The following is a 10106-nucleotide window of genomic DNA, read 5'->3' as shown; positions in this document are numbered from 1 at the left end:
AAGACCCAATAAACACCATACACTGTTTATAATATAACTTATTTACTAACAGTACTATAAGCAGCACACCCACAATAAAACATCCCCACACACAATGCCCAACACAGTATTCACCATCCCGGTGGGGTTCCCCCAAATTAATGAGGGTGTGGTGGCCCCAATAACCCTGGTGTCCTTGCAAATGTCAGTCCCACCCAAGTGTAAGGTAGCGCTACCCCTGTGGACCGTTGATGCACTTATAGATTCCTCCCAGGGCACTCCTGTACCCAGGTGTAGCTGATGAACAAGCTGATCAATCTGTTCCCACGACGTACGGCCTGCAAATCCCTCCTCTCGCCTTATCCGGTCCACTGCATGGGGTGAACTCCCACTGGAGACTCTCACTTTTAGAGTCTATTAGTGTGCCTTTGGTCTGGTCCCAGACCACAGATCACCGCATGGCGTCCTGTCACTGGTGCACTAATAGTACTCAGTACTAATGGGAAGTGTCCCTATCTGGGGCCTTCCCTACAGTGTACAAACTAGATGGGCTCTGGGCCCAGCTGGGGCCTAAGGGGCAAAACGTAGGCCTGGTCCAGGGAAGAACTGCTCCCTGAACACTACCTCTCTTGTTGCTTCCTTCTTCCGACTGCAAGAGCGCGCTTCTTTCACACTAACGACACTCTCCTAATCCCTGGTTGTGCCCCTAAGGCTCCTGGGACATGAAGTCCCTTGTGGAGCCGTGGGCAAGATGGCCACCGCAACTCAATGTTACTGAGCATGCGCGCCTCATTCTGTCGCACATGCACGAAACAAAATGGCGGCCGCAACTCGGCCCCATCTGTGCATGCGCATGGCTGCAATTGCACATGCGTGAACTGCAAGCTGGTGGCCCTCGCTTGCTGGGTATGCTGCGGAGCTCTGGCGCTCCTATACTCTGCAGCCGTCCCCCTCCCTGGCACAAGAGGGGGCTCGACTACATCTGCACGTTTTTTTTTATTCATATAGCACCAACAATGTGTACACAGCATTTTACAAAACAAACAATAGCATACAGGAATTATGATACAATAAATGCAACAAACATAACATCAGACATTAGGAAAGGAAATACATCAAAAAGAAATAAAAGTGCACTAAATTTCAATGCCAGTGTATGGTATGTGCCTGATGCCCTTACAAATAAATTGGAGGGTAGGTGATGTGATTAGTATAGCGATTAACCCTAAACTGCTAGAAGCAGTGAATATACCACAGTTGCATGTGGTATATTCCTCGTAGCAGTAAACACTAGATCAACAACAGGTTGCACAGATAATTAATAATAACAACTGTTAGGCAGATGTAGTCAAAAGGCAACAATTGACTGCAGAAATTCAACAAGTGAATTAAGTAGCACCTTGCCAAAAGAGTCAATATGAAGTGATGGCAATTGCCAAAACCAAAAAAGTCCATAGAAAGTCCATAGATGGGTGTCAAGATTGTAAATTGCTGCCCCTGTGTAGGATAACCAGTCCTCTGCAGAGAACCTCAAAGTAGAAGAAATAGAAATGAGGGTGCAAATAGTAAGGAGAACATAACCTTTATAACATAAAAATATAAGCAACAGCAGTAATATTCATTGTGATACACAGATGTATAAAATCAGTGTTGCAGTAAATGAATAATGAAACAGGGTAATTGCCTGTGATAGCTGAGATAGCTACTGCTGGGACCACGTAAGGAAGCCTCTTCACTGTGTCTTGACCGTCCTTGATGCTGTCTGGGACCGCTGTGTGGAGGGAAAGCCAATGTTGCCACTGTGTTGAGCCCCACGTCGGAGCACTGACCCTCTTGGTAGTAGCTGATCTCTGTTTGCTGACAGAGCTCTGTGTGCTCACGGGCGATCTATGAGCAGCGTCAGAGTACACAGCCTGGGCAGCGGATAATTGCTTGTGCTGGCTGAACACTAAACGTTTCAAAGGAAAAAAAAAATCCTGTTCCAAAGTTCTTACAATCTATGTGAATGAAAGATATCTGAAGAAAAATGAATTTGTGTACAGACGTAGCAGACGTTATTACCATGTTAAAACATATCGCACAAAAGAACACATTAAATATTGTGTTTTATCTCCTTAACCATTGTTTTCAATAGCACTACTGTTAAAACAAATAGTGTTAGCGTATACAATAACATCTGCTACATCTCTAAAATGTCTCTGGTGCAAGTGGAAAATACTTCTCCTATACCCAAGGAAAATAGTAAAGAAAGTCATTAATCCCCACACATTAAAGAATTAATCCAGTTCAACTACTTAAAATATCCAAAGAGATTTATAATAGAAAATATGTTTTACATAGCAAACATCACATCATTGGATCCACTGTAGACGACAATGTTTTAAGCTATGTAGGTCTTCTCGAGTCTACCAGTCCACAAGTAACTTTTTTCCTATTTCAGAATCTTAGTCGATGCCAGATTCTATCGTCTGGTGCCAGGCTTCATGTACATCAAGTGTATTGATGTCAGCATGCGTCAAGCAATCACTATGTCACCAAAGAAACCGAACATCATGTAGAATACAAGAGTTATGTTGTACTGTCATGCGTCAGACCCACACTGCTCACCACTTTTATGTCACCACAAAAACAGAACAGTGTGTGTGGTGTATTATACATTCTTCAGCTGAGTAATGATGAGCAGTGACTTTCCTGTTCTTTTAACCTTTTTACTGCCAGAATGGTCATGCCACCATGTGACCTCAGGGTCCTCTTGATCTTCCATTCCTGAGGAGTGGTGAATGTAATCTCCCCTAGAAAATTATCAAACAAGCAAGGACACTCACTGAATGTCACAAGGACCCCTAGAGTGCCGCAGAAAGCCTTCAAACATTCAATAGAAAAAAACATGCAGTTAAAGGTTTAAAAATTAAAAATGTAAAATACATTTATATATGTTTTAGTTATCTGCAACAATGTACCTTTGTGATACTGTTTTCTACTTTAACAGTATACTATTTTGGAATATCAGTAAATGTCGGTTTACATCTGGTGTATCTGTCATTTAAAAGAATCACTTTTAGGTTAGTAACAAAACAAGATTTTACATACCACTCATTTTGCATACTGTAGATATATCCATTAAATGAATCTTTAGCAATATCTTTACTTATAAGGTAGGTAATTATCACACATTTTTATTTTGTAGACTAAAATTCACTAAAGTCTGACAAGGTAAAAAAAAATATGGGAATGGGAAAAAATGTGCGTTGTTTTTACAGATCTTTTCTTAATGCATTATTACATAACATAACACACATTGTACCACTGCGTTATATTAGCAGTAAATGTACTGGACAGCATATAAATCATTATACATGTTAAGACATTCAACCTGAATTTTCTATTCAAATGATGCAAATAATTACTGTACTGATTCAGGCACCCATTCGTTGCATGGTAAAGCCTGCAGTATACTGTATATATACTGAATCTGGCATTCTTATCTCTAATGCTGACTGCAATTGATCCATTTCAGCTGTTACTAGTGAGAGCATATTAAAGTTAGAGGTGCCTATTCAGGTAGCTTTGATAAGTGACTTATCAATAGTTTTGAGCACTTTTCTAGCAAGTTTGCATGTGTAGCTATTCAGAGAGCTCTGATAACATGCAAAACTCGTTACAAAACTGCTTCTTCTCGATTGGAAGTACTCTTCCGTAGAAAAAACGAGCGGCAGCACACAACAATGCTCTAACTCACATTTTTTTTGACAAATCGAGCTATTTAGGTAGCTCCAGAGATTCACATTGTGACTGCAACTCACAGGGTCTGATTTCACTATCAGATGGGTGGTGAGATGGGATTCGCGATGGGGGTCTTCGGAGCTGCCCCGCATTTATATCAGCTGCGGGGACCCCTTACTTCAATCCAATGTAAGAAAAATACATTTACAACCAACTTCATTATCTTAGTGCCTAACCGCTAAGGTAATAAAGGGGTTAAATACCAGTGTCCGGTTTGTTGGTGGTAGAGGGGGTGGGTAAAGCTTGTACTTGCCTCAGGGTGAGTGTTTAGGCATACAGGGAGGGTTGCAGGGGGAGTTAATCCCTACATTACCTTAGTGGTTACAAGCAACAAAGGAACGTGGACTTCTGCGCATCATGATGAGGAGGATTATTTCTTCGTGGGTCGTTGGTGCCACAGTTGGATGAGGAGGATGAAAGCCTTGTATTGTATTTTATTTGTGTATTTTTTTTTATGATGCCAATTGTTTGGAAAAGTATTTATCTGTGCCGCTTTGAGAGTATAAATAACCACATTGACAATCAATATTTTTTTTGGCAAATGTTTGTTTAGATTTAATAGTAATGTTTTTTTATGTTTAATTTTAGGTTGCCCATTCATTGCTATTGTGGTAATCTGTGCTCCCATTGTGGGCATAGGTTACCAAAGTGACAATCAATGGGTTTATTGCCTACTGTGTCATGTATTGTACTGTTATGTCAATGGGATTTTATTGAGTATTTAATAAATGAGCAAAAGTGCAATTGGCCATATTTGGCTAATAGTGTTTTGTCCATTTGTGTGTGTGTCAATAGGGGTGGGGTTGGGGTAGTTTTCCAATGGAGGGTGGATAGGTCTCCCAGATGGGTAGTGGTGGGGGTTAACCCCTTAATTACTATAGTGAGTAATAACAGCTAAGTTACTTAAGGGGTTACTGGCCAGTAGCTATTTTTATTTATTTTAATGTTGCTGCCCACTAAAGACAAGGAGGATGAGGAGGCCGAAGATGAGGACGGCTTTCATCCTGGAGGTGGTAAGTACACCTTTTATCTACTATATGCTGCCTAATGTTTTATTTTTAATGGGCAAATGCGCTATTAGCCAGATCTGGATAATAAGCCTTTTGCCCATTGCAGTGTGTGTTGTGGGGGAGGTGGGAGAGAGGTGAGGGTAGAGGAGTGGGGTGGTTGGGTTGTCATTGCTTGCCAATGTGACTGACTATCTGGGACATTTCCATTGAGGGCATAGATTACCACAGTGACAATCAATTTATTCAATGGCTAGAGTTTTGTTTAATATTAATGTGTTTTTTTATAGTAATGTATTGTATTGCACTGTAATGATTATTGGAATGGGAAAAAGTGCTATTAGCCATATTTGGCTAATAGCACTTTTGCCCATTCCTGTGTGGTGTTGGTGGTAAAGTGGGTAGATGAAGGGGGTAGTTGCTACGAGGACAGGTGGTCAGGCCTTGTTGTGGCAGTAAACCCTTCATTACCTTAGAGGATGTAACCGCTAAGGTAAGGGAGGGGTTAATCCTTACCGGGAGGCGAAATCACCCTCACCGGGGCAACTATAACCTTCACCCACCCCCTCTGCTGCCAACAAACCAGGTAGTGGCGGTTAACTCCTCCATTACCTTAGCAGTTAGCTGCTAAGTTAATGAAGCCTTGTTTTTATTTTTATTTTATTAACATATTACTGAAGCAAGGGGTGTCTGGACCCATTAATTTCAGGTCCAAAGACCCCCTTCTTCCCGAGTTACAGGCCCCAGCAAGCGGTGTAGCTATCTCCTGCAAGTTTAGTTCTCCCACATCACGTGATGTGGGACATTTACATTTACCGGAGCTCCTGGCACCCCCTACGGAGAGGCCTGTAACTCGGGAAGAAAGCCTGTAACCCAAACCTAAAATGAATGGAGTTCAGGTCCAGAGACCCCTTGCTTCAGTAATACGTTAATAAAATTAAAATAAAAACAATGCGATCGCCTGTAAGAGCTGTGCAAGGAGATGTAGTTCTCTCTGTGCAGCTCTTACAGACTGCAGACAGATCGTTCTGGCAGATACAGCAAAAATCAACTGCTAAGTCTATTGGTATGGCATTTTCCTACCAAACAATATCTGGCTTGCGATACATTTCTGAATACCATGATGTCATACCAATCGTTAGGAACATGCCATCCCAATTGATATAGCTGCACTGTGAAAAATTGCGTCCGTATGAAAAAAAACAACTAAATCAGGAAGTCAGACAGTGACAAGAAGACATTGCTAAACAAGGACTGGTTTATTCCTTTGACAGTTTTTACAGATGAATTTCTATGTACCAGCTCTTTAAGGAGGCACGAAGAGCAGATCCCGAAGAGACTGTGCCTTGCAGTGGCATCTGCAGTGAAGTACAACCTTCACCTACTCCTTCTGTTCTGCCAATTGATCCCTCCTTAAATAGCGTCAGACACCTGGTTCATTTAGGACCAAACCAAGTTCAGCCAACCACACGGGAAACATTTCCAAAACATACACAAATTAGAAAACATAATAAACTTGGCATCACATATACAATTTTCTACAACAAAACAAAAGTAAATATCAACTGCACATTTTTACTCTTGTAAAATAAGAAGTTACTGAAATTGAGTATCACCTGTCTTACTTTAAACCCCATGCAATGGTATAATCCACCATGTATGGTATTGCAGGAAGGAAACGCCCTTTCCTTTTTACAGATACTGCCCAAGCAACATCACACACCAAGCCACCTTAACAAATCCTGCTATAGTTCAGGTATGGATTTGTCTATATTTATTATACCTGGCCATTAAGAACTAACCTCCCTTCATTCCTGCCTGCATGTGTAAAATACATTAAGACTGTGCAGTAAATTAACCATTCCTGCATTCGTTTGACTGCTTCCAGGACACCACATGAAAAGTTAGTAAAGTTTAGGGAAAAATAGAGAAAAGATAGCTGGGCCCAGCAAAAAGAAAACAGAAACAGAAAAGACAGACACAAGTGGTGCACTAACTGCAAGAAAACACATATGCACTTTACACACAAATTTACAAGCAGCCCTATCACATGCACAAATATTTTGTTTTTATTGTTTGAATGAACTTGGACTGCCTAGCAATATGATTGTCTTGTTTTAGTACATGTTCTTTAAACTTTTTTTTTTTTCCAAAGTTTTTTATTAGGCATTTAAACATTTCACAGCGTTCAAGTCACATACATTAATATGGCCTAATACAGATTTTCCTCCTTTTTATCAGTGAAAGAGAGAAAAAAAGAAAACAGAAGGAAAGGGAAAGACTCAACGTTCCCCTGGCCCTCCAGGGGCTACCTAGGGAGCGTGAGTGTTGAAACAGAAAAGGAAGGAGAGGGGGAAGAGGGCGGGGGAGGGAGGTGAGGGTGGGGGGGGCGTTGCTTCCCTTCTCCTCAGTCTCTGTCACTGGGACATCTAGGCTGTTTTTCATCTTTTCTTATCTTATATAGTATAACAAAGTTGGGGTGCCATTTGGGTCAGCCATGGGTCCCATGTCTTATTAAAGGAGACAGTGGATCTTTTCAGAAACGCTGACAATTTCTCCATATCCATCACCTCTTGCACCCTTTTTTTTACCGTTTGTTTAGAGGGGGGAGACACCTTCTTCCAGGCGGCCGCCACCGCACATCTAGCCGCTGTGAGAATGAAGGAGATTAATTTACCTGTTGGTCGGTCCAAAGTTTCTAAGGGCTTGGCCAGCAGGTAGGTCAACGGGTCAATCGGGATTGTGAGGTCTGTGACCTCTTCAATTAATTTTTGTATAGTTTCCCAGTATTTCTGAATTTCCGGACATGTCCACCAAATATGGGCCATGTCCCCCTTTTGACCGCAACCTCTCCAGCATAAATCGGACGCCAGGGGGTAGATTTGATTTATTCTAACTGGGGTAAGATACCAGCGAAACAGTATTTTGTATATGTTTTCTTTGATTGTGGTACATATGGAAGTTCCTGAGGCTGTTTCCCAAATACTTTTCCAGTCCTCTCGGTCTATAACTATGTTCAATTCTGCTGCCCAATGCAGCATGTAGTCATGTGTGGGGACTTCTGTGGCCCTCTCAATTCTGCGCAAATTTGTGTTATGAGACCTTTCTGGTGGCCCGTTTCTCTACAGAGCCCCTCAAAACCAGTGAGAGGGGGAAATTCCAACGTTGGGGATAATGTTTGAACAAAGTGTCAAATTTGTAGGTATTTGAATACGTTCAGCCCTACTATTTCATATTTGGTTTGTATATTTTGATAGCTCAGGAACTGCCCAAGACTCAGGAGGTCAGCAACCACTCTGATGTTTTTTGTTTTAAATTGATCGAATTGTCTGGGCTCACAACCAGGTGGGAATTTTGGGATTTGATGGATTGGTGTGAGTTGTGAATTAGATCCTGTGAGCTTGTATTTGAGTTTGCATTTCGCCCATGTCTCCCATGTGTGTCTCATCGGGCCCAATTTGAATTTGCTATTCTGCATGTCTTCCCTGCTCAGGGACCAAAGGCAAGACGGCAGTGAAGGCGTCCCGGCATAGTACATTTCTATGTCTAGCCAGCAGTATTGGTTTGGTTTAGCGTTCCAGACTACTACCTATCGCAGTTGGGCGGCTTGATAGTATCTTGTGATGTCTGGGACGCCAAGTCCTCCTCTCCCCCTTGAGGCCAAGAGAACTGTTCTGGTTACTCTGGGTTTCTCACCCTGCCAAATAAAGTGGAAGATTAGCTTTTGAATGTTCTTTAATTCTGAGCCAGGGATGTGGACCGGAAGAGTCTGGAAGTAATATAGTAATCTAGGGAGTATATTCATTTTAACCGAGATCATCCTCCCGATCCATGATATCTGATATCCTCCCCATTTATCTAGGTCCTGTTTGATTTTCCGGAACACGACCGGGTAATTCTGTTGATACAGGGATTGGTAGGTCCTCGCTATCTTAACTCCCAAATATTTGATACTCGAGGAGCTCCAACGATAATTAAAATTTAGTTTGAGGAGTTTCACCTCTGGCTCTGGCAGGCTTAAATTCAGGGCTTCCGATTTGTCATTGTTAATTTTATACCCCGAAATTCTTCCAAAGTCCTGTAGTTCTTTTTGGAGGTTGGGTAGAGAGGTTTGGGGTTGAGTGAGGGTTAGGATGATATCATCTGCGAATAGTGATATTTTGTGCTGCCTGTGTCCAATTTCTATTCCTTTGATGTCTCTATTGGCTTTTATTGCTGATGCCAGGGGTTCTATGGTTAGTGCAAAGAGGAGAGGGGATAGAGGGCATCCCTGCCGAGTTACATTCATGATCTCGAATCTCTGGTTACTGCCCCTGGTAATTTTACTGCTGCCAACGGGTTTTGGTATAGTCTACGGACCCCTTCTAGGTATGCGTCTTTAAAGCCAAATTTGCGCATAGCATGGTCCAGGAATAGCCAATCTATTCTATCGAATGCCTTCTCTGCGTCTCGACTCAGCAGTAATGCTTTGGTCCCAGTGAGGTGGACATGCTCAATAATATCTATTATCTTCCGAGTGTTGTCTGAGGCTTGTCTGCCCGCGACAAATCCTACTTGGTCAATATTTATTAATCTCGGTAAGATGGGGTTTAATCTATTTGCAAGTATTTTGCTATATAGTTTAAGATCACAGTTGAGAAGGGAGATTGGGCGATAGCTTCCACATTGCATCGGGTCCCTGCCTTCCTTATGTATAATGGCCAGGCTGGCCAGGGACATTGATGGGGGGATTTGGTTCCCTTCCATAACGTGGTTAAATGTTTTTAAGAGATGCGTGGATAGTGTGGGCAAGAATCTCTTGTAATAGATATTGGTGAAACCGTCTGGGCCAGGAGACTTAGTGATTTTTAGTGACTTGACCGCCTCTTCCAGTTCCTCTTTTGAAATCTCAGCATTGAGGACTGTGTTCTCCTCCTCCGTTAATGTGGGGAGTTGACATTTGTCTAAATATTGCGTTATTAGTTCGGATGCTATCGGTTCAGGACGGCCATTTTTAGATCTTAGATTATAGAGTTCAGTATAAAATTTTGTAAATTCAGCTGCTATTTTGCTGTCACTATGTTGTATCTCACCAGACCTGCTCTTGATCGCCATAATTTTTTCTACCCCTCTTAATTTGCTGGCCAAGAGTCTATCTGCCTTGTTACCCTTGTCATAGTATTGTTGGTTGGTCCATTTGAGGGCCTTTTCTACATCCTCCAGCTGGATTTGTCTAAGTTTTGTTCTGGCTGTTATCAATTTTTTGTATATTCTTTTTGAGGGGTTAGCTTTATGGGTTTGCTCTATTGTTTTGATGTTATCTGTAAGCTCCTTTATTAGCTTTTGGCGGGCTTTTTT

The 10106-nt window shown here is 41.9% G+C and overlaps 1 long non-coding RNA gene across 1 annotated transcript in view; it reads left to right on the top strand.

Moving 5' to 3' along the window:
- Window positions 1-6467: 6467 nt before the first annotated feature.
- LOC142470239 (uncharacterized) overlaps window positions 6468-10106 on the top strand; it is a 43816-nt gene continuing 40177 nt past the window's right edge. The window contains exons 1-2 of the long non-coding RNA XR_012789251.1: window positions 6468-6525; window positions 7011-7090. This is a non-coding gene — a long non-coding RNA (uncharacterized LOC142470239). The remainder of the gene's footprint in view (window positions 6526-7010; window positions 7091-10106) is intronic.

Source organism: Ascaphus truei, chromosome 1, assembly GCF_040206685.1.
Source record: "Ascaphus truei isolate aAscTru1 chromosome 1, aAscTru1.hap1, whole genome shotgun sequence".
Classification (NCBI taxonomy): Eukaryota; Metazoa; Chordata; class Amphibia; order Anura; family Ascaphidae; genus Ascaphus; species Ascaphus truei.
Note: the sequence above shows the minus strand (reverse complement) of the source record. Positions and strands in the feature narration are given on the sequence as shown.